The following is a 20,593-nucleotide window of genomic DNA, read 5'->3' on the forward strand; positions in this document are numbered from 1 at the left end:
TGTATATTATGAATGTACGTAAGTAATTTTATTATAATTTCATACTTTGTAAATTGTTGTTCTTGTAGCTTTTCAGTTGTAATATACAAACAAAGAACCAACATATTATTTTAATCTCTATATTTAATAGATACAAAAAAATGTCTTTCAAAGTTCATCAAAATTCACAGCTTTATACAAATTCAAATTCATTTATTAAGAGAACATCATAGGTCCACTTGTTAGTTATTTTTATAATTATCGTTTTACAATTTATATGTAATTTTACCATTATTTATGATACATCGGAATCGGATCTGTCAATGTTTATTTACTTTAAATTACGAGGCAAAACCATTAACAATTTATAAAAAACTTTCAGCAACAATTAAAGTTGTACACATAGCCACGCGTTGATTTAATTTGGCACAGAATCAAAAACTAAATTGCCTACATGAAAAAAAAAAGAAAAAAAGCTACCCGTTGACAGCTGTCAAAAGTTTCCGCCAATTTTCTCTAGAGGCGGGAAGTAACTACAGAATCTGGGAGTATTCCCAATGTGGTTGTCAAAATTGTAGTACAGATTGTCAATATATGTACAATGTCGGATTATTTACAATATTTATGACTGATTTTGCAGCTTCTGGTTGTGTTATTTTTCGATTGAGATATTAAATATTGAAAATCTGCCAAAAAATATCAAATAGTCACGAAAAAAACTTCTGAAAAAATAATTTGTACATTTTTATCAATTATTTGTTCTTGGGTCTGGGTGTTATTATCTATATATGTATCTATTAAATTAAATATTATATTTATCGTCACTTAGTACCCACAACACAAGCCTTAATTGAGCTTACTGTGGGACTAGGTCGATTTGTGTAATAATGTCCTATAATATTAAATATTAATAATGTAATAATATTTTTATTTATACATAGTTATGTATTATGTATCATGTATGATATGTATGTATGTAAGTGTATATGTATGAATGTGTATTTATGGTATGTACGTATTTATAGTATTGATATCAACATTTATATTGTATTTACTTATTTATTTATTATTAGGTATCTATTCTTATAAATATATATATATACGTATATAATATGTATAATTGTATATGTACATATTTTTATTTTATTTTTATTTTTCTTTTTTTTATCCTTTTAAATCAAACACCACCCATCTAATTTTAATTCGTATGACAAATCCTATCCAAAGGTTGCCTGGCAGAGATCGCTTATAGCGATAAGGCCGCCTATTTAACATGTTATGATTTTCTTTTTTGTTCTTTTTATTTTTGTGTTAATCTTTTTTGTGTGTGTTAAATAAAGAATTTAAATAAATAAAATAAATAAATAAATATTATATATTTTACAAAGTAAACTGTACCTATTTGAAATCATCGCTCTCATTTTCAGTTTAAATCTTATGAATATATTCAGTATTATATAAGTTAAATCTTTATTGTGAAACCATATTTCCTTTACAGGAGAGCTGAAATTCAAATATCATATACTTTAAATGTATAAAATATTGGAATACCTCCAGCTACTGCGGTTTCCTCGTCTCAAATTATAGTCGATTTAACGTTGGAACTACCGTCGATATTTTAAAAGATATCGACGGTAGATAAAGAATTTATTTAAGTTTTATTAATTGTGATAGAGTTACTACATTACATATTACATTTTTATTTCCTTTGTTTCCAGGTTAAGAAGTAACAGAATTTAATATGCAAGTAAACTATATTATCACTAAAACACACACTCATTTATAATTGTTAACTGTTTATCGTAAAAATAAAAAATATAAGCAAAGGCCTTTACCACCACCAAAGCTTTTGCATATTTTAATATCACATATTATTTAAAATATACACCAACGACCTTAAAACATCACCCTATATAGTATATAGGTCATACGATTTTCTATTCACTGTCAAGATAGTCAAACATTCCATATTCTTTCATAGAATACAAGAATCCGAATGGAATTCTAGAAATACAGCCTCCTTACGAGATATTAAACTGAGAACGAGGCATGAATAAAATTCTCCATGGCTTGGAAAAATTACTGCAGAGTCGGCCTATTGTCAACACTGGAAATACAGGGTGATGTAATATAAAAACTTTATTTTTCATCGCGTGTGTTTAGAAAGTGGGGAAAATTACGAATGAGGAATAAAGGAGAGACATTCATTTCTTTTTATTATGTTGAGGCGTTGTTTTTGTATCTTTTTTCACATAAATGGCTGAATAGATCTCAATGAATGCAGTAATATGGCCAAAAAACTGAAGTTGTCTTCTTCTGCATAGGTATATTATTTTAAAGTCTGATATTTTTCCATTTTACTAAATATTATTATTACTAAATCTTTTGCAGCATTCTATAGGTACTTTAAAATAAATAATGTTTTTGTTAATACTTTTTTGATGTAAACGCGGGTAAAACCAAAAGTCAAAGCTTGTATAGTATAAAGTATAATCACCCACTATACTAATATATTATTATCTGTGACCGTTCGTACGCAATAACTAACTTTGACCTATATTTTTTGCAATTTTTTTTTTAATCAAAAATACTGCACAATGTCACGTACAGCCGCGAGTGGTTTTAATGACAATGCTTGTTTTCGATTAAAACATTTCTGTATGAGCTTTATATAAAAGTAGGGGAATTATTTTAAGTATAAAATAATATAAAACTGGTTTTTTATTTGTGCTATTAGTATGTAATGTGAAAAAGTGTAGTTCATCCACATCGTTAGTTTTTATCATTTTTAATAACTGTAGTTTATAAATTGCATTTAAAATACCTACTTACTATATTTCCGTGAAATTTAAACAAATGTATAAGTAGTATATTTTTAAACACTCATATAATTACCTACATACTTAAACACTCTTTTTGTTAAGTACAGACTCAAATAAAACACCATTTTTATAACAAATAGATACATACTACTTGAAAAATAATCTAAAAAAGATAACCATCCGAATTCATAAATAACATTTTTGATTCCTCAACGTCCGTATTGTGAACAAAATGGCGTCATTTCCCGCCAAAATAATTAAACGTTTCAATCTCTCCCGCGCTTTGTGCGAATGCACGTATTATTTTATGCAAAGCAATTTGGTGTGAGGAAATAAGCTACGAATTTGCAAAAGTAATTTTACAAAAAGCTTTCGTGCAATGAAAAACTATTTCGAAATAAAATACAGATGAAAGATACGATTGGCGCGAAAATTGATACTATGATGGCGTGAGATTCTTTTTTTGTTATTGTTGAAATAGCATACTGAAAGACTTGTGGATGCTGATCGAAACTCTATTTTATATTTTATAACATACTAGTGGTCCGCCCCGGCTTCGCCCGTGGTACATATTTCGCAATAAAAGGTAGCCTATGTCCTTTCTCGGGTATCAAAATATCTCCATACCAAATTTCATGCAAATTGGTTCAGTAGTTTAGGCGTGATTGAGTAACAGACAGACAGACAGACAGAGTTACTTTCGCATTTATAATATTAGTATGGATTGTGCACACGACATTACAACAAAGGGACGAACCAAAGAGACTGGAGTAGGTCAAAGACAATCCTCTTTGATTAAAGGTAGTAAATTATTATAGATAATACTCAGAACTATCATATTTTATATAATATAATACCTATATATAATTTTATATGATGTATCGATGGTTATTGAAGTCAGACATTTTAATAGGTACCTACTAAGTACCTATATCACAGAATACTTAATAGTAGCTAACGCTTATATAGTGTTACAGTACTGTTTGAACTACCGATTAACCGGGACTAATGTATATTCAATAGTCTAATTTACTTAGTGTATTTGCCTAAGGTAAATGACCTTGATTACAAGTAAGGGTGTGTCATATCCTATTGAAAATTTTAGACAATATACATAATACACATAGATACTTAATAGTCATGATATAAAAAAGCGTGTGTGCCGAGCACACGTGTCAGAAGTGAAACTTCTTTGGCAAGATTCAAAGATACCAAAATCGTTGCCTTACTCCATGGCGTGAGGGAGGCCTTTCTAGTGAGGCCTTTCTAGGCCTTTCTAGTTTATTTTAGCGATTTCTGTAAGTATTACTTAACTAAGAATCTCCTTAGAATATTGTTTATCTTTATTATTCATTGAAACTCGAATGAACGGATTAGGGAGAACTTTATGAAGTGAAAATGGAAACTTGAAGGACAAAGGGTATTCTTTATCGAGACCATATTATATAAAGGGAAAGCATGTATTGTAGGGCAGATGTTTATGCGTGAACAGTTTTCACAATGTGTGAAGTACCAATTAGCCCACAGTTGGCTAATTAAAAAGTAAGTATAATAACAACACATTAAAATATTATCTAAAGGGCGTCTGCGTGTAAGACCTATTTATATTATGCTCCCACTTATATGCCTTCCAGACCAAGTATATTGTACCGATTGTAACGAAGTATTGCACAAGAAACATATAATTACCACACATATGTATGCTTTAATACAAAGCCGTAGTAGTAATTAAATAAAAAACATAATGCATATTTAAAAGAGACGAGATATTGATTTTAAGAAAATCTTAAGAGCTAGTCTAAAATATATAGAATTAACATTTAAGATGTCCAGGTTCTTCCTTAGCTGTCGTGGAAGAATTCCGACCAATACACGCGGCCCCATCATTAAAGCGGCTCTACGGCACACAGTGGGGTTTTAGTCGGTAAGAATCCGACATAACCCACGGCTCCTTCCCCGGGCACCGTGGGTATCTATGCAAGATTTCCACACTTAAAAAAAAGGTTCTTTCTTAGCCACCTACCAATAATTGTAATCTCAAGCTATATTTAGACCAAAGTAACATAATCGAGTTACGGACACACGCGATTCCAAAATGTCTACAAACACGCTAGAAAAAGTCCCCTAATCGTATCTAATCATGGAATGTTTTTACGCTAATTACTACGTGTAATACTAAGGATTTATATTTACGTGGAATTTTGCTTTCATGAATTCATTATTACAAACTCTATGATATAATTTTTTTTTGGTAACGCGCACTCGATCTTAAGATTAATAAATATTAAATGTAAAAATAGAAAATATTGCTTTTTACGTTTAATACTAGCAATTAGAATTATAACCACATACTTAGGTATATCTGAGAGATCCATTATTTATAAAATGATAAATGCTCTGTAGCGTAGGACGCCCTGCTACACGGTGGAGTGACGACGTCCGCAAGGTTGCTGGCCATAACTGGCGGCAAAGAGCCAACGACCGGGCTCAGTGGCGTGCATTAGGAGAGGCCTACGTCCAGCAGTGGACATCGATGTTGATGATGATGATGAAATGCTCTGCTTTTAGTATACTACAATAGTATAGTATTTAGTATACTACAATAATTGTAGTTAAACTCAATGGTCTTATATCTAAAATCATTAAGCTAATTGCCGTGAAAGCTTAGTCAAAATTAAAAAAGATCCAAACTACCCAATTTAATTCTACAGGCATCTTTAAAAGCTTACGAAATCAATATCAATTTAATAATTATCATAATATTTTTGCCACACGATTGGTACTTATGGTTTACACGGCAAAAATAACGAATAAATAGAATTGTTATTTACCAATATTATTTTCTAGATAGCTGAAGCCGTTCTTAGAAAAATGGACGACAGTACGATAGTGATATGCCGTATCAACAATCCATTTTTCAATATAAATTCCTATGAATGGCGTCACAAAGTTTATTACTAAGCACATATCGGAAAGGGTTTCCGTTTCATATAAAGTTTTGTAAAAATTGTATTTCTTCTGTGCGAAATAATGACGCGCCAAACGCCACGAGCTATGAAAAAATGGCAAATTGATAAGTAAAAAATAAGTTGATTTTAAAACTATAAATAATACCAGTAAGGTAATAACCCTATAAAATTTTATATATCTATTTAGACTTAAAAACTAGCTGTTCCTCTGTCTCCGCTCGGATATACACGGTATAAAAAATTAAAAAAAAATCATTAGGTACCTACCTATGATGTCACTTTAGGAAAAACGTATCTACAGCTATGTATTAGTGAAATAATTTTCTAATTCGAATCATTCATTCCTGATTACTGTATCTACTACAAACATCTATTCTTACATATCACAAAATACGTAATTAATCCATTCTCCTTTCCTTTTTTCTATTTCACTTCCTTTCTTATTTTAGAAACCCAACCTTGCCACGTCATCTATATTTATACGAGTATTTCCCAAGTAAGTCGTTAGTAAAAATATTGAGGGAAGTCACGTTTTGCCATATATTATTCGCCCCAGGGTCTTCCTAAACGTTTAATGTCTTGTAAGAAAAGATTAGTATGGCCTGATGAGGGCATAAATTATGATGACCTATATCTTTGATAGAGGAAGTAACGTTGTTCTAGTTTACAGGGTAGAACATTTTCTATGGGCTTTGGAAAGCAAAAATCCTTTATGTTTAAAAAGAAATAGAATTGCATTTAAATAGTTCCGAACATTAACTTTTCCAGGCCGGGAATCGAACTGGCTAAAAAATAAGACAGCTAGCCTGCGGCGTTGTTAAAGGAAAAACCCGGATAGTTTCTGTATCCGTAGTAAAATATAATCGATGAAACAAATAAATAAAATCGATCAAGAAGATGAAAAAATGTAGCTAACTTATAGAAATGTTTTAAAAAAAGCATTTTAATTTAAATCTTATATAACTAAAACGAATATTTAGAAAAAGCATATAAATAGCCACACAGGTGAGATAAGGTGAAGGTGGTGAGATAAGATAAGGACACAGGTGGGATAAACTGCCACCTGCGGTGTTCCCGAACAACTACGACATTGGGGCCTTCAAGAAAAGAGCTTATTTGTCCATAAAAGGCCGGCAAAGAACCTGCAACACTCCTTGTGTTACAAGTGTTTGTGGGCGGTGGTGACCACTTGTCTTAACATCAGGTGGCCCACCTGCTCCTTTGCTTGCTCTGACATAAAAAAAAAAGAAAACTCCAGAATAAAAACCTTTTAAGGTTTATTCCTGTTTCGTCGTTTCAGCCGTGGGACGTCCACTGCTGGACAAAGGCCTCCCTCAAGGATTTCCAGTACGACCGGTCACCGGCGGCCTGCATCCAGCGGCTCCCTGCCACTCGGACCAGGTCGTCCGTCCATCTTGTGGGAGGTCGTCCCACGCTTCGTCGTCCAGTTCGTGGCCTCCATTCCAGAACCTTTCTGCCCCAACGGCCATCGGTTCTACGGGCTATGTGCCCCGCCCATTGCCACTTCAACGTACTAATCCGGCGAGCTATGTCGGTGACTCCGGTTCTCCTACGGATTTCCTCATTTCTGATTCGATCTCGTAGGGAAACTCCGAGCATAGCCCTTTCCATAGCACGTTGGGCGACGCTGAGCTTGTGCACAAGGCCCAGGGTTAGAGGCCACGTCTCTGTTCCGTATTCCTGTTTATCCCAACTTAATTTGGAAGTCAAATAAATTTAACGGGCCAATGTTTCGCCAAGTTGGAAACTATTCAAATTTTGAAGTTGCCGAAACGGTAATAAAAATTTCAAAGTTTAAATGCCTTGAATAATGTTTAATTGCACGGTGTAGAGAAACTTCTGCGATCGGCTTTGAATTACCTGTCTGTGTTTTAATTAATTGTACATAGAATGCCTTTTAATAAACACTTGTAACACTTTATTGTAAAGAAAAGGTTTGAGTTTGAAATTCTATGTCCCCTTGTAGGCCTTGGGGTATAGGGAAAAACATCTGTTTTATTGCTATTTATTCGCCGATATCTTTTTTTTACAATTTTACTGGGTATTGAATCAAGAATTTTCGGTTGTTCATACGGTAATGTATCATATAAATATAACACACTAGCTGTTCACGCGATTTCACCCCCGTGGCTCCACTCCTGTTGGTCGTAGCGTGATGATATATTATAGCCTATAGCCTTCCTCGATAAATGGGCTATCTAACACCGAAATAATTTTTCAAATCGGACCAGTAGTTCCCGAGATTAGCGCGTTCAAACAAACAAACTCTTCAGCTTTATAATATACAACATATTATAACCTATAAAACACACAACAACATTACACAGCTAGTATACAATATAAAAATGATTATTAAAGAAAAAACGCGTCTAAAGAACCACTTCAATAAAGATGTTAAGTCAGTTTGTGTACGCTACAGTTTGGGATCGATAGCTCAAATTTTGACACGATCCAACCCGTTTCAAAGGTTGTTTTAATCTATTTTTCCTCCATCTTTCATCCATGCAAACTTAATGTACTATAGGTAAACACGACAAGGTATATCTAGTTAATTATATAATCTAGATACTAATATTATAAAGCTGAAGAGTTTGTTTGTTTGAACGCGCTAATCTCAGGAACTAAACTGGTCCGATTTGAAAAATTATTTCGGTGTTAGATAGCCCATTTATCGAGGAAGCATTATAATAATAAAAGAGCATGTATGCTGAGCACACGTGTCAGAAGTGAAACTTTGGCAAGATTCGATACCAAAATCATCGCCTTACTCCATGACGTGACCGTATTGCCGTGACCTTAAAATTCGACTCTCAACGCGCCTAAATAAGTTTCACTTCAAAACACATATTGTTAACAATTACAACATAATAATTATCGACACTGTATCATAATGAGTTTTTCTCATACTTTAAAAAACCGCTACACACTTAAAATTAAATTAAAAAGTACTTTCAAGGCAGGTTCAGTGTTAATAGAAACCCCTAAGCATAATACATAGAGACGTTATAAATCGCTTACCGCGCAATATTAGAACCTTTGTTCTGGAAAATATTTTCTACTTCATAATAATACAGCTTCAACGTTCTATTTTAATCCAATATTATCACAATATTAGTTTTCTTGGGCTTGTGTTATGTATTGAATTTAAGTCTTTAATGTTTGGTTAGCGGTTATGGGGAAAAACAAATTAATTAAGTTATTTAGGGCTGATATTCAATCCTTGGTTAAAACTTATTCATCGCATAACGTATTAGAATACCATTCCAAAAATGTATTGTAGTTGCCCGTATCGTGTCATACTTTATTGGACAGGTAAGTTTTAACCAAGGATCAAAAATCCCGTCTTATATATTTCTAGTAAACATACGGAATACAAGCTTCAAAATATTATGTTCTTGAGCGACACACATTATGTGCATGTTTCATAAAACCTGTATTTTTGCCTTTGGTTTTGTTTGAACGCATTTATCACTAAATAACGCTGAAACACACCTAAGAAGAGTTATAAATCTATATATATATAAAACTCAAAGGTGACTGATATAGTGATCTATCAACGCACAGCCCAAACCACTGGACGTATCGGGCTGAAATTTGGCATGCAGGAAGATGTCATAACGTAGGCGTCCCCTAAGAAAGGATCTTGCGGGAACGGGGAAAAACGGGGATGCACGTACAAAGTCGTGGGCGGAAGCTAGTTCTAAATATAATTCATTGTCACATACACACCAGCACTATAATAAAACAGATTGCATCATTAATAATAAAAAGTTGAAACAAAAATAAAAAAATGTTTCTACGAAGCCTCCATGTTACGCCGGGAATCATTTTGAAAGTTTTGTAAATCCGCTTTTCCTACATAGTTTCTAGTTAACGAAAGTGTTATTAGATTTTTAATGCTTGTCTATAATATGTCTGTTCGTTACCTAACTTTAAAAACAAAGGATGGGATTCGAACCTGCTTAGTAAACTTATAATAAATTTTCATGGTATTGTTTAGTACCTTAGGATATAAATCATTGCACTATAACTCTTCAAGTACCTACATTCATATTTCGTTCTTAACAAATAAACATATAAGCTACCTACCTTAAATTCATAAATTTCTTTAAAATTTGCTTTAACAATAATTACATAGCTTATTTAATTAAATTTATAAGACAAATTATCACAAAATGGCTGATGATTTGATAATTAAGAGAATTGTACAATTTTCGCGGCAGTCATGGTAATTACCAACGTTAAGGGCGCTTCAGACAATACACAGTCAAAATATTAAAACAATTGTAAATAATTTAATACTCATTTTGTCAATTGAGTTGCCAACTATACAGTTGATTTATAATATTAGTTATATTTTTTTAAGCAAATATATTTTTTGTTTTTGATAAGATCACAATATTTTTATAAAATCATAATGAAGACATATTGTAATAGGTTCAAAAATTCAATCCTTGCTTCAAACACATAGTCACACAAACCTTTTTATCAAAATAGCGTTATGCTCGTCGAGCTTTATCAAAAATGAAATTTAAAATTACACACAATATTACATCTTCTAGGCACCTACAGCTGAGAAGAACACACAAGAAATCCTTGTACCTACAAAAGTTAAATAACAGTCAGAGCTAAAGACTTTTAGATCTTTTCCAAAGAAATTGCTTCTCCCATGTCATATGAGTAATAAGACACATGTCACATTAAAAATGTATCTACCTGTTTATTATGACACGCCATTTCTAATAAATGGAGAGAAACGTCACACGTGTGAACACGGCTTTATTTAAATTCGTTCTGGAATATACCTAACAAGATTTTCTACATGTTCGTTTAGTAATTATAAGTTTACTTGTGTTTGCAATATACTAAATTAATAGACCGAATCTGAGGGACTTACATTTCATGTGAAATGTGAATTTTCATTCCTATTTTCAAAGGAAATGTTTTTATGAAGGGTTTATATTAGTTGGTCTGGTGCTTGTGTATTTGACCGCTTCAAATTGAGCTTTAGAAACAAGGAAACTTAATTACAATTAAATTAGCTTTCTAAATAACTTTTAAATCGTCAAATTAATTAGTTTCTACAGAACCAACAAGAATATTACATTTTCAGTGTATTACTTTTTTTTTGCTAGAAGTAGTCTCTTGTATGTAAAAAAAACTTGGTACCTATTTATTCTAGTAAAAGTTTATCTTCCTGTTTCGCTTATTACTTATAATTGAATTTTTAATAAACCTTTTTTGTTTTTATTTCAGATTGAAACTTCAATAGTGTTCTATGGTAAGTAGATCATGTTTTTTTATGTTTATCATTAAAACAGTTAATTTTAATTGGATTATCTAATTTTTTTAATGAAGATTTCATCAAAATTGGTTAAGTAGTTTCGGAGGCAACAATCATCGTAACAAGTTACTTAATTATAATGATATCAAGAGTTTTCAAATTCAATTCCAATAGTAGATATAAATAAGCATATTTTCCTCTTTTTAAGCCTAAAATATGTATATTGAAACGAAACGCGAAGTTTTCAGTTGGTTTATTTTTAATTTATTACCAATGCGACGTTTCGAATGCTTTACAGGAAAGTTGCGGTAAATATATAAAATATTTGGTCTATACGGATATTTACTATTCAGTCAAAGAAATATGTATGAAATATATTCATATTTCCTGTTAATCGTTTCCCGGATTCGCTGAAATAAAATTGCATTGATTTACTTTCGGGTAAAAGTATCCTACATAATCCTTCTAATATTATAAATGCGAAAGTTTGTATGGATGTTTGTTACTCTTTCACGTAAAAACTACTGAACCAATTACAATGAAATTTAGCACACATATAGAGGGTTACTTGGATTAACACATAGGATAGTTTCTATCCCGGAAATCCCATGGGAACGGGAACTATGCGGGTTTTCCTTTGCAAACGCGGGCGAAGCCGCGGGCGGAAATCTAGTATTAATTTAAAGCATAATGAATCGGAATCTAAAAGTAAAAATTCTCAGTCAGTTAAGTAGTTCTTGCGTAAAATCAGCATAAAATTGTTACGAATGAACTCATAAACTACTAGACTTAAATCTATACTAATATTATAAAGCTGAAAAGTTTGTTTGTTTGTTTGAACGCGCTAATCTCGGAAACTACTGATCCGATTTGAAAAATCCTTTCGGTGTTAGATAGCTGATTTAACGAGAAAGGCTATAGGCTATATATCATCACGCGACAACTAACAGGAGCGGAGCCACGGGGGTGAAACCGCGCGGAGCAGCTAGTAATTATTAAAATTAATGTTAAACAGAGGATAATCTTAGTTAGAGATCTACATGTTCACAGCTAATAATTATAAGCAATTGCTTTATTTTAATGCAAGTAAAACCGCGGCTACTGGCTAGTCATCTATTTACACCGTAGCGTAACAGATCAGATATTTCTGTATCAGTCCTATTTCAACTACGTGTTTACGATACAACGTCAACTGTTTGCGTTTATTACTCATAATGTCCTTTATCGTTGCTGAGCAGGGGCGTAACGGCCGCCTGTTACACCGAAACGAGCTGATAACTTTATTAGATTTCTATGTTTCTATACAAAGGCCTAAATCTCAACAATACCTAATGTTACTGCTGAAATAGACCCAGAGTCTTGGTAATTTTGCTCTATCGAGGCTCTACGGTTTAGGTTTCTAAGCCAATCCATACTTATATTATAAATGCGAAAGTAACTCTGTCTGTCTGTCTGTCTGTTACTCAATCACGCCTAAACTACTGAACCAATTTGCATGAAATTTGGTATGGAGATATTTTGATACCCGAGAAAGGACATAGGCTACCTTTTATTGCGAAATATGTACCACGGGCGAAGCCGGGGCGGACCTCTAGTTCTCTATAAAGTTGCAATATTATTTTAAATTACATAATACATATATTAGTTAGTATTAGTAAACATAATGACTACGGCCAGCAATAAAGTCAATACATTTTGTCACGATTAAAAACATAAACTGTTATTTTGATAAAAATAAAATTTATTTATGGACTTAACTACTTATTGATAAACAAAGTAAAACTAGTCGTTTAATAGTTAACCTATAAACGTATTTAAATATAAAATGCACTCCAGTTTTCTCCAGTGGGACATGTCTCTTTCGCGTATCGATAAAAGTGCTCTAAGCATAAGTAAGTTACTCCTACGAGACAACTTTACTGCAAGATTGTTATAAATTTATAAGAGGAAAATATTTTCAACTTGAACTTAATCTCCAAAGTTTTTCTCTCTTTTCGATCTTCTTCATTTATTTCTTCTTATCTTAAAGAAAAACTAACTTTGCATAATATTATAACTTGTTTGTTTAAAAGGTGCATGTGGTTTCTGAGCCGTTTTTGAGTTATGCATAATGCGTCGCTTAATTGACTTGGTCGTTAATCTCTACTTGAATTAAGTTTTTGTTATTCAAGAAATGTAAAAACTGGTGTACCTACGTTTTAGAAATATAGAGAATAGGAATGAAATTTATATACAAACAACTGTTTTCATTTAACACGACATTTCTAAAATTTTACAACGCGCGTGGGCAGAGTTAGACACACTACAACACAGTCAACACTACTAGACGTGTCAACTATCTTCACTGTGAATTTTTAAACAATACTCGAGTCAAATAACAAGAAAAAGCTAACATCAAACAGCGATCAAAGCTTAAACAAAACTGTCTCTTATTTCTATTAGTATAATATTTCTATTAGTATAAAATTCAATTTTAAATCATTGAAAACCAATACACGTTACGATACGGTGTAAGTTGTAACAAAGAGCCGTTTTATGTTCCCGAAAATTTTACATTAGGAATTTTTATTTACGCCCCGTACATTTCGCGTTCAAATTGGTTAATTAACTTTAATTGCTTGGACGATACTAATTACTGTTCATGCGAGGAATTAAACAAAGCAATTGTTATGTCCGAAATTGAGATAGGTCAGTTATATTTGCTGAATTACAGTTCGCTAGTGCTTTGTGTGGAAACAACATTCATTCTTAATTATAGTGGCCGTTTTCATCAAATGCTACATTTATTTCTGAACGTTTACAGTATATTAACATGTACGGAATATATAAAACAAAAAAGTATTTGCCACTCTATACAGGGTGTCTCACTGTTGGTATACTAAGCTCAAAGGAGGTTATAGTTTTGCATACGCTGAGTACGTAAAAAATACTTATAAAAGTCCAGACGCATTTTTTTTCAAATATATGAATTCTTAAAACTCTATGTCCCATTACAAGCAACCCGCCAAACTTTGCCACCAGCACGTGAGCTATCGTTTAAGATTATGTTTTCATAGACAAAATGCTCACATTAGAGAAGCGGTATATGCAGGCTGCGCGAAGCTAGAGAAGAAAACATGGATTTTCAGGAAAAATTTAACAAAAAATTTTTGACGTAATTTTGTTGTTTAAGTATTTTTTTCGTGACAATAGTGTATTAGTAACAATAGTGGGACACCCACATATAGTGTAGCTTTCTGTTAATGAAAAGTTTTCATGATCGGATCATTATACTTACATTACAATATAATACATAATACAGCGTTAAAATTATAATGTTTATATTAATTTATAAGTTGTTACATTACTACCTGTGACCTGCGGCTTTACCGGCATTGCTACGCTCCTATTGATCTTAGCGTGATGATATAATATAGCCTTAAGCCTTCCTCGATAAATGGGCTATCTTACACTAAAATAATTTTTCAAATCGGGCACTGAGATTAGCTCTCTCTCTTTCTCTAAACTCTTCAGCTTTTTTATATAAGTATATACTTAGTTTTAATTACAGATGAATAGATTAATTTATACATCTATTGTTCATTTTCTAGTAATCAAGCTGTACTAAGCGCTAATAAAGACGTCATATAAAGCCTTGCAAAAGTTCGCAAATAGATATCGATTTTCCTGCACATGTTGTTTCACAGCTCTATGCCTTAATTTGTTGAACGTAGCTTGTTAAAAACGTAGAAGTCTGATACAACTTTTATTCATTTTTACCCAGAGTAGGTATCTTATAAAGAATTACCTACTAAAAAATGATATTCTTACTACTTCTTTCTTCTTCTTTCTCAGCCCGGTTTAACCCAAAGTTGAGTACCTATAGGCCTCTTCATGAGCACGCCATTCTTTTCTGTATTTCGCCACTCGCATCCATTTTCTCCCCAAGACCTTCACTATATCGTCAGCCCACCTAGCAGCCTTACTACTTACTGTATTCTAAACCTAAACGTTTATAGGTATTTATATTTTCTAAATCATACTTACTACTACCTAATGTATTATTACTAAATAAATATTTATTAGCATGAATACTTTCTAAAACTAAAATCTAGATTTCTACCTCACAATAGAATAGCCAAAGATAGTTCCACAGAAGCGAACAACCATTAACAAACAAAGACCAATAAAACATCAATATTCATTGGAAACACCCTTTCATGTACCAATTAACCGTATTACAATAAACCAGAGAAGTTTCCTAAGGCCATTATATTGAAATTATACCAAACAATTCCAACACGCTATTGTTCAATTAACTTTATGTTTGACTTTGTTTATAACCAGTACTTAGTCAAAATATGACGACATTGATCTGAAAGGCATTATTGATTTGTGACACCATCTAATTTATCTTGTAATTACAAAGTTTCATTTTATTCTATTTACTATTTTATTCTATTTACTATTTGATCTAGGTCAAGTTTTTTAGATAAAGCACGAAAAATATCATTAATTATATAATTCGATTAACAATCAATTGTCGATAAACTCCAGGACGTGAATGTATTGCCATGAAATTTTACTCTCAACTCGCTTATAGAAATTCAAAATTATACATTTTTATCCCCTACGAAGTACGTAGCAGCGCAAACACTCTTAATAATAATTGTATCTACTAAGCGGTCATCTATCCTATATAAGTAAAAATTCTGATTAACTGCAGATATTAACCTTCATAATATGCAATAACTACGTTGTTTAGTTAATTCGTAGAAACATGTCTGGGTTCGAATCTTGCCAAAGGACAGTTTTAGAATACATGGCTCTTCCTTATTACAAATAAGATTGTCAAATCGTAACAAAATACGAACTTAGGCTGGTTGCAGAGCTTCACCGACCATCAGTGCGTACGTCAGTCGCGCTTGTCATAATAATATGTATGGAAATACGCGTGCGTATCGTCGGTCTAGCTATGAACGGTTTTATGAATTTCCATACATATGACAAGCGCGACTGACGTATACGCACTGATGGTCGGTGAAGCCTTGCAACCGGCCTTAGATACGATTGCAGATGATTGTAACAGTAATCGAGTTCATTAAAAAATATACGAAGAAGAATATTCATAAAATTACATATCCAGCTGTGTAGCACTGATTTTATAGCCTTAGAAAAAAAAGCGTGTGTGCCGAGCACGTGTCAGAAGTGAAACTTCTTTGCCAATATTCAAAGATACCAAAATTGCCGCCTTTCTCCATGTGGTGACGGAATTGTCATGACCTTGAAATCTTACTCTCATCGCGCCTAAAGAAAAAGAAAGAAAAAAAGAAAGAAAGAAAAAAACATTTATTCCTAGAAAAAGGTACACACACAAGAAGAAAACACAAAATAGAACAAGAAAGAAAGTACGATAAAAATTAGACATCATGTTCGCTGAGAATTTCGTACTGTGTGTGCACTGCATTTCCAGAAAAGGGTCTTGACTCAGCTTTCTGCCATAGTCGCAGCAAGCTGCGACTACAGCGCTGGTATTCTGTCAAGACCGAAGTTTCACTTCAAAAAGTTCAGTGCTTATAAAAGTCTAAAAAGTATTTTATACTAGCGGTCCGCCCCGGCTTCGCCCGTGGTACATATTAACGTTTTCTCTACATAAGAACCATCCTCGTACTTCAAGGAATATAATAAAAAAAGAATTATCGAAATCGGTTCAGCCGTTCTCGAGTTATGGAATTACAACGAAAAGTGGCATTGATTTTTATATATTAGAAGAGATATGTATACTTATCAAGTCAACAATCTAACCGCTTTTAATAAACAAAATTCCAAGCCAATATCCATTATTTCCTACAGTTTCATCAACATATCGGCCATCGGTTAGAACTTTTTTAATTTACTCTCCACCATCCTATTGATTTTCAACTTGATTAATAATGAATTTTCTTTGTGATACTTTGAATTGATAATCTAATGTGTACGTAGAATAATAGAAGAATATAACGTAGAATAATTTATATTTTACTAGTTTTCCGCCCGCAGCTTCGCCCGCGTTTTCAAAGGAAACCCGCATAGTTCCCGTTCCCGCGGGATTCCCGGGATAAAACCTATCCTATGTCCTTTCTCGGGTGTCAAAATATCTCTATACCAAATTTCATGCAAATTGGTTCCGTAGTTAAGGCGTGATTGAGTAACAGACAGACAGACAGACAGAGTTACTTTCGCATTTATAATATTAGTATAGATTAGATACAGTGTTTTGATAATAATATATTGATATAATTTTTTTTTTTCAGGACAATTTTTCACACACGGCACGATCTGATCCCATACTAATAGACCGGGGTCGATAATTTTTGAAACAAAAGAAAATAGTAGTAGGTTGAAACCCACTAGAAAAGGAGGGGAATGTGATTAAAATTAAAGGAAAAATAAATTACAGACAATCCGAGTTCGGGAAGAGGGAGGGGGGGAGCTTTTAAGGCTAAAAAATGGTTTCTCTTGATTTCCGTCAAAACTACAAGTCCTATGGAAAAAAGTTCAATGGCAAAGTTGTAGGTAATAAAAAGTTCTACAACTTTTGTATTAACAATTTTTTCACATAACCTCAAAATTTAGGTGAAAAATTCAAAAAACCATGTTTTTGGTTTTTTATTTTTATCTACTTCAAAATTTATTTTTTTTCTACGAAATTTGGTGAAAACTTACTTTATTATGTCCCAAATACACTGTAATTTATTTGATTGAAAATATTTATTTTTTCGCCTTACCTATTTCAACTTAATACCAAAAAAACAACCTAATTTTCAATGGAAAATTCTGACGTCAACTTACTCAGAAAATGCATACAAACAGTGTGATAATGAGCTTTTTTGGCAATGGCAAATTTCTCAAACGACCTGAAATGTTTTTACCAACATCATTTTGTTTATGAACATGCTGTCAAATGTTAGCTGTGGTATCGTTACTTTGATCAGGTGAAATTTTTTCTTTTGAAATGTTACCGAAAAGCAGATACTTACAAGTGAAAATTTAAAGTTCAAGAAGTGTGCCTGATTTAGTAAAAGCTTATTGTAACTTCTTTAGGCGCGTTGAGAGTAAAATTTCAAGGTCGCGTTTAAATGACAATACCATCACGTCATGGAGTAAGGCGATGACTTTCTACTTCTATTCATAAGTAATTTACATTTACTAACTTAAATAAATATAAGATTACTTATGTAGTAGTTAGGATATTATTAGATTGCTTAGATCCCTTTCCAAAATGTTGTCTACATTTTTGTGTCTTCGCAAGAAAAATGTTTATCTTCTTACTTCTTTATATAAAACGTCTTGAACCTTTTTCGTTTTATTTTGGCGTTTCTCGGTAATTCCTGAAAATTTAATATTGATTAAATATACTAATATTGGATGTTACACTGTGGTATTGCTTTATTTGAAGTGTCTAGCCAATAAAAGAATTGTTAATGCAATATTGTAATAGAAAATTTGATATAATTTTGTTTTTATTTATTTATTATTATAAAGACCCGTCAACAGTTGTTACATAAATCATCTTTCTCCTTGCAGTGCATTTAGATCAAACAAGCATAGAGCACAAACACACAATACCTATTATAAATTAGGTAATACAAGGTTAATAATTATTATAAAAGAAATAAAAATGTTACTGTGTTTCGCAAAATGAGGGACCGTATCTTTTTCTGACCCTTCCCCGTCCATTCTTTTATCCTTCCGGATTCTTCTTTTTATCCATTTAATAAGCTTGTTTGCCAGTTCTAACAAAAAGTGTTTACTCTTAAATTTCCGGTACAAGGAAAAAAAATCGCCAAAAAGCTCCATCTGCAAGAAAAATGGACCATATTTAAACATGAATAACTAAAGAAATTATACTGTTTACATGGGTTACAAGGTTGCCTGGCAAAGATTGCTGTGTAGCAATAAGGCCGCCTATTGAGCAAAATATTTGTACCTCATTAGTTTGTACTAGATTTACTTACATTGTTTTGTACATAAAGTTATAAAAAAATAAATAAAAATTTCATAAACTTCCCTGTTATTACTACAATTATAAAACGCCATAAAACAAACAATTTTTCTTAATAACCTCTTGTTATTTGATTAACGTAGTGCCATAAAATGGTTGTAAAACTGGATGGACCGTAAACTAAGTAACGCCGTAAAATGGAGAGACGCCAAGTGTGTCAGCAGCCTTAGCTTTAATAAATAATTATCTATGTTTATAGCTATAATGAATTTATGGCTAAAAGCCTAGTCTGAAATTGGGCTGCCTACTTGCCTGAAGATAATAGACTATTTTGCATCTGTGGACTGTGTAACGTTTTACGTAGATGAGCTATATCAAAAGGGACCTAGGTAGGTTTCAAGGCTACGTAAGTAGATATAGGTTCCCTCTAAAGATGATAGTAATCCATACTAATATTATAGATGCGAAAGTAACTCTGCCTGTCTGTCTGTTACTCAATCACGCCTAAACTACTGAACCAATTTTCATCAAATTTGGTATGGAGATATTTTGATACCCGAGAAAGGACATAGGCTACTTTTTATCCCGGGAACGGGAACTATGCGGGTTTTTCTTTGACTGCGCGGGCGGAGCCGCGGGCGGAAACCTAGTTCATTATAATATATTGAGTTCAAAGAAAAATTAAAATAAGTTAGCTTTTGAAAGCGTTATATGGTAATTCTATTGCATTATTTTTATACAATCTATTATATACAATCTATACTAAATATTATAAAGCTGAAGAGTTTGTTTGTTTGTTTGAACGCGCTAATCCCAGGAGCTACTGGTCCTATTTGAAAAATTACTCGGATAGCCCATTTATTGAGGAAGGCTAAATGCTATATATCATCACGCTAAGAGCAACAGGAGCGGAGAAATGCGGGTAAAACCACGGGGCACAGCTAGTACAATATACATTGAGGAGCAAAACAATATGTAAAATACATTATGCAATAGGTATGCTCCGAAAAAAGATTACCAATTTTAAGTTTATCCCCTCATATTTTTTAATCTGCCTAAATAAAATTATTTTGTTAGAGAATTTTTTGCATTAATAAGTAAGTAGGTAGGTATGTTCACATAAATCTGTCCCACAGCCTCCCTTTGATCGCGTCAGATCTTCCATATCATTAATTTATGAGAGCAAAGGAACCTGTGTATGTAACTAGCTAGCTTGATACCGTGGCTTTACTCACGTGTACCCGGGTAAAAAGTATATGCGTGTATCCGTAGTACTAGATAACTCAATACTAAATAGCATAGAGATCGAATAAGCCTGCTTTTTCTACCTTAACGATTGCAAAATATCAGTCCAAATTCTCATCATATTATACCGATTATATGAACTTAAGTAAGCCTTAATAAACATATTTCCCTTAGAATTTCTTTGATGTGTAAAAAATCCCAGCTTCTCTTTGAGCTTAAAGAACTAGGTATTGATTAGCACTGCTGCGAGGAAAACGAAGCGAAATTTTCCCGATAGCTTCTAGAAAATTTCATTCAGGATTTTTGAGGT

General features: G+C 32.6%; 1 protein-coding gene across 1 annotated transcript in view; it reads left to right on the plus strand.

The window, feature by feature from the left end:
* The window catches only part of LOC123702679 (octopamine receptor beta-2R), a 156,272-nt gene that overhangs the window by 101,152 nt on the left and 34,527 nt on the right, over positions 1–20,593 (plus strand). The window contains exon 3 of the mRNA XM_045650456.1: positions 11,048–11,072. The gene's annotated coding sequence lies outside the window, so the exon portion shown is untranslated. The remainder of the gene's footprint in view (positions 1–11,047; positions 11,073–20,593) is intronic.

The sequence above is a fragment of the Colias croceus genome, chromosome 24 (genome assembly GCF_905220415.1).
Source record: "Colias croceus chromosome 24, ilColCroc2.1".
Lineage (NCBI taxonomy): Eukaryota > Metazoa > Arthropoda > Insecta > Lepidoptera > Pieridae > Colias > Colias croceus.